Below are 5,882 nucleotides of genomic sequence, written 5' to 3'. Positions count from 1 at the left end.
AATTACGAATCTTAAATTCAATATATATTTCTTTCTTTCAATCTTTGGTGGGGCTTGGCTTATCGGTTTTAATAATTTTTTAATTATAATAATATTTATATTAATATATATTTAATTACGTAACGTAATTATGGAAATACCCTGTAGACAAAAGGAGAAAATTAATTTTTAATATTTATTCAGTTTATCTACTTCTATTAATTAATAAATTAATTATTCAATTACTTTAAAGTAATTAAAATATTATTAAGAAGAAGAGGGATCTTTGAAAAGTTCCCAACTTTTTGGAATTTTTGGAAGCGTTGGTGGGTTTCATATTGAACACACTGTTTAAACTACAATTTCCTTTTAATTTAAATCCCTATATATAAAAACGAAGCAATTTTAGACAGCAATATTAGAATTTCTTCAAATTAAAATGTCTACTATACTACAGTTTCTTAAATTTACTGAGTTATTTATAAAAAACTGCTTATATCTTTCGAATTACCATGTATAACATTGCAATGTTGCAAATTATGTAAAGGGTGTTGTAAAATTAACAAGATTTAAAATTTTGAGCTGGATATTGATGTGATTTTTCTATTTAATTCAAATTTTGTATCAATTTTGGGACACTCTTTATAATTGGGTGGGGGTATATTTATAAAATATACTTTCATGTTTATTTTGATTTTTATTTTAATGAAATAATTGAATCGAAAGAATTTAATTGAATCTCTTCGCACTACCCCTGTATAACGTAATAATGCTGTTATTCATTCATTAAATTCAATTTTCTGATTACTGACAATATACACGCTGCCATTTTTGATCAAAAAAACGAGAAATTTATTTAACTGCCGATACTTATTGAAATCCATGTAAAAGAAAGTTTATTATGCATATTAAATGCATTTTTTGACTTCCCTAACTTAAATAATGATCATTTTTAAGTGATTTTCGTTGTTAAGTTTAGTTTGGAAAATAGATTACTTCACTTCCGGTACTAATACAAGTTTAGTTGTGTTTCGAATCATTAGACCGCGCCCTTTTTCAGTCGGTAAAGTAGATTCGTAAATTTGCACAACCTACAAACGTTCTTTCGACCGACCTCAAGATTTTACGTATTCTGAGCAGTTTCCGATTTGAATAATCATGAAGATTTGCTTAGTGATAGTTCTTCTCATCTTAATGATAAATTTGATATTGATTTCGAATATTGAATAGATCGTATATATACAATACGCATTCAAATTGCGAAAAGTGAATTACATTGACGTCAAAAAAATTTACGTCATGATACAGGGGCTGACACTAATTACGAATATTGATTTTTATGAAAATTTTTCGTTTAAATTTTCACTAGATATTAATACGACTACCCAGTAAGACCTCTATTACAATATATCATAAAATGTAAATGAGCAAACCATAAGAAATTAATCAAAGAAGATTGGATAGTAAATCGTGGAATTTAAAACCCTCAATTCACATATTTGTCTTAAAGAAGCGAAAAAATAGCGTGTTGGGGAATTAGACCCACCCCAAAACAGTAATGGTGGATATCTTGAGCTTGAGGCACTTGGGTATTATTATTCAGAAAATGAATGCAACCAGAAGGACTCTAGGAATAATCACATCCAGTTTATATGGAGTCCTAAACATGTGTCCGTGGAAATAGCTCGATGATTTCATCAAAATTTTAATAGACCAAAGAACTGGCTAGAAACCACCAGCTAACAAAGACCAAAACACTCCTCCTAGAGTCTTTCAAGGTACCAAGAGACATCACGCTGATCATTAAAGACGCGTATCACGCAAGAAGCTCAATATCCACACGCGAATCGTTCTTCATAGGGCTCAGGATACTAACAAAAATGTTTCAAATGAAAATAGAAGCAGAGAAGATGAATTATCTTGAAAATAACGAAAATATATATAAGGAAGAGGCTAAATTGGTACTAGGAGATATTAAAACCCCAAAAACTGAAATGGTATAGAGACCTAAGACGGTTGAGGAATAAGAACCAGCTCAAGACATAGATACAGCTCATAGAAACACCACCAAACATATAGGATCGTCGTAAAGAGAAAATTATCGTAAACAAAAGGTTTATGAAGACCAAAACGACGATCCTGGTAAAAAGAAACCAAGGGGTTTTCAGAGAGATCCGTTTGATGTCGTTAGACAGGTTGTAGGGTGTTCAAATCGAGTTCGATTAAGTGCAGGACACTCACAAATAATGTGGTCTGCAGTTTCGTCCTTCTTCATACACCAGAGGCTCTCCGTATCCTCCGTGATGCCCATAGTGTGAAGATGGCGTCTTAGAAGGCGTCTTAGATGGAGATGGCGTCTTAGGAAGTATCCGAAGCATCAAAAAAACTTCGCTTTTCTTTTATAAAATTGTTGATTATCTTAATCCGGTACTGGGTACTATATATTCAAATATAACTTCGGTTATGAGTAATTGTTTAATATTTAGTAAATAATAATATTGCAAATAAATTAGATACAATATTTGTACGTGCAACAGTGTCCGTTGGTCCATTTGACGACATTTATAAACGTGTTAAATTTAAGGTCGTCGACGAATTTTAATTTGAAGGTTAATAATTTTAGAATAATTTAAAAAAAAATATTAACGTATAAAAATTAACGTTATAACTATAATTGATCCAATTCGCGATCGATAATTAAATTATGATGTATTTTTGATATATATACAAGATGTAATAATAAATAATTATACAAAAAAAACACGAAATTTGAATTTTTATTGTACTACATGTATGGTTACAAAAGTTTTTGATCCTACAAATGAAATTTTGGAAAAAAAAAATATTCATTTTTCAACGTAATTTCCTTTTAGCTCCATCCACTTTTTCCAGGGATGTTCAATAAGTTCGGTAATAACAAAACCTCTCAAAATACCTATTAACCAACGAAATCACCTTTTCATTATTGGAAAATCTTTGACCAACTAGCCAAATAATAATCCTAGGGGGCTGTATCTGGTGAATAGGATATATGAGATAGCAATTCAAACTTTAAATCGTTAATTTTATATACGCCTTTCAATATCACCAATGGTTCCAGAAATTTCCTCTATTGCAGCAGTCTTGACACCAAAAACCTCATACATTATAAAAAGGAGTAAAACTACGGGAAGCCTAGCTCCTGCAGATCTATACCTTAAGGTATTCTGTTAAGAATAGAAAAAGTAAAACCAGAGGAAAGTTTCGAAATATTGGAAAGAAAGGAAAACAAAGAAGATCCAGCAGCTCCACGTAATGCAATAATTCGTTGCCTTTGCTGTTCTCCAAATCGTGTAAGTTTCTTCTTCTTTTTCAACGTATTGTAGGCTTTAGGTCATCCTTGAGATGTTGATGTCCATGAATCCATCCATCTTTTTGGAGGTCGTCGTGTTCCTGGTTTACCGTCTCGTGTGATCTTTAATAATCTTATATATGTGTAAACACTGTGCACTTGATGCGAGGGATTTTAGATTTCGAAATATTCCAAAAACTCTAGTAATTTTATTATATGTTTTCATACTTTCAGTTAAGGCAAACAGTTCGTTAGAAATAATGACAATAAACATCCAAACTTCAAAACTTCTTTAGCTTTAGCTTCATTATCTCAAAATGTTGATAGCATTGTTGGACGTAGCTAAATAATGATTCATAAAGGGCGTATCCCTTATTAAGGTCTTATGGGGCATGCAATTTATACAATTTTTTTAACTGTCTGACAGAAACATGAATTGGTAATCGGAGATTCGCAGGACATTTAGCATTTGCTAGTCTAGCTGCGTGGTTGATCCAAATATAATAAATTGAAAAAGAAAATGGGACTTGGACGGAGAAAAACATATTTCATGGAAATTTTAGCTTCCTTAAAATGAAGACATCAGCGTCATTGAAAGGAACGAAGTTAAGTTGAAACTCCCCAACCAAACATCACTGAAGGAACTGCTTGTGCCGTTTCCAGTGGATTTGTCTTCAATTCAAGAAAATTTACGTAACCTAGTATTTAAAAACCGAAGTAAAACTATTTTCTTATTATCAGAATCAGATGTAAACAGCTATCATTATTATTAAGTATTAAATCATGAAATTTAGATGAAAAAGAAGAATTTAATTACTATACCAAAAAATAAATGGAAATTTCACAAGATCAAGTACCAAATGTACCATGTACCTATAAGGAATTGGCCCTTTGTTTTTATCTAAGAAGTTTCTACAATTCTGTAGCTAATTGCAGGGGACAGCATTTCAACATTCTTAGAAAATTCGTCCAAAAAACGGAGAATCGCCAATTGTAGCAAAATATGTAACTAAAACTTGAAAAAACGAAGAAGTCACGTGATATGGTCGGAAGATGATCGGGATTTTCGCAAGATAGAAACGAAATATGGATAAATTCTAATTAGTTAAAGTCGAAAAATTTTTGGGTGAAGAATACAAATTTGAGAACTGTTGTTTAGGAAGCATCCACAGGACAAGACCGAGGATTTACGCGCTGCGTATTAGTACAGTGAACCAAGCAAATCACCAATGCCAATGTATGCTTCTACCCCAGGGGTGAATGCCACCGTTACTCAAGGGTTGAAATTTAAAATTTCAAAATAATACCGGGAATCGATAGAGAATTGAATTTTATGAAGAAAATGTAGAATGAAGTTTTTTATTTAACTCAGTAATTTCTGAGTTATTCGCGATTGAAAATTAAAACAAAACACGTTTTTCAACAGTTTTTGATGAAAAACTCGAAAATTATGCATTTTATGGAAAAAATTAGTCTCATCAAAATTGAAGCTCATAAAAAAACAAAGAAATTAGTCAGTTTAAATTTAATTTTTTAAATAATATTCAGCAACTTATGAGTCACTGAAATCTAATTTTTTTTTTTCGTTAAGTTTATGCAGAGGTTTGAGCTGAAATAACGGAAAAACGATCAATTTTTGATGAAAAATTCTAATAAACATTTTAAAAGTACATTTTCAGACCTTTAAACCGAGCTTTTATTAAATCATCTAGCATGAAAATTAAGCGAGTTATGACGAAAATAAAAAAAAACATGTTTTTCAACAGTTTTTCATGAAAAACTCGAAAATTATGCATTTTCAGAAAAAATTATTCTCATCAAAATTGAAGCTCATAAAAAAACAAAGAAATTAGTCAGTTTAAATTTAATTTTTTGAATAATATTCAGCAACTTATGAGTCACTGAAAGTTAATTTTTTAGTTAAGTTTATGCAGAGGTTTGAGCTGAAATAACGGAAAAACGATCAATTTTTCATAAAAAATTGTCACGAACATTTTCAAAGTACTTTTTCAGACCTTTAAATCGAGCTTTTATTAAATCATCTAGCATGAAAATTAAGCGAGTTATGACGAAAATAAAAAAAAACATGTTTTTCAACAGTTTTTCATGAAAAACTCGAAAATTATGCATTTTCTGGAAAAATTATTCTTATCAAAATTGAAGCTCATAAAAAAACAAAGAAATTAGTCAGTTTAAATTGAATTTTTTGAATAATATTCAGCACCTTATGAGTCACTGAAAGTTAATTTTTTAGTTAAGTTTATGCAGAGGTTTGAGCTGAAGTAACGGAAAAACGATCAATTTTTCATAAAAAATTCTAATAAACATTTTTAAAGTACATTTTCAGACCTTTAAATCGAGCTTTTATTAAATCATCTAGCATGAAAATTAAGCGAGTTATGACGAAAATAAAAAAAAAAACATGTTTTTCAACAGTTTTTCATGAAAAACTCGAAAATTATGCATTTTCTGAAAAAATTATTCTTATCAAAATTGAAGCTCATAAAAAGAACAAAGAAATTAGTCAGTTTAAATTTAATTTTTTAAATAATATTCAGCAACTTATGAGTCA

This window comes from Diorhabda sublineata, chromosome 7, assembly GCF_026230105.1.
Source record: "Diorhabda sublineata isolate icDioSubl1.1 chromosome 7, icDioSubl1.1, whole genome shotgun sequence".
NCBI classification, from domain to species: domain Eukaryota; kingdom Metazoa; phylum Arthropoda; class Insecta; order Coleoptera; family Chrysomelidae; genus Diorhabda; species Diorhabda sublineata.
This window is presented reverse-complemented; position numbering follows the sequence as displayed.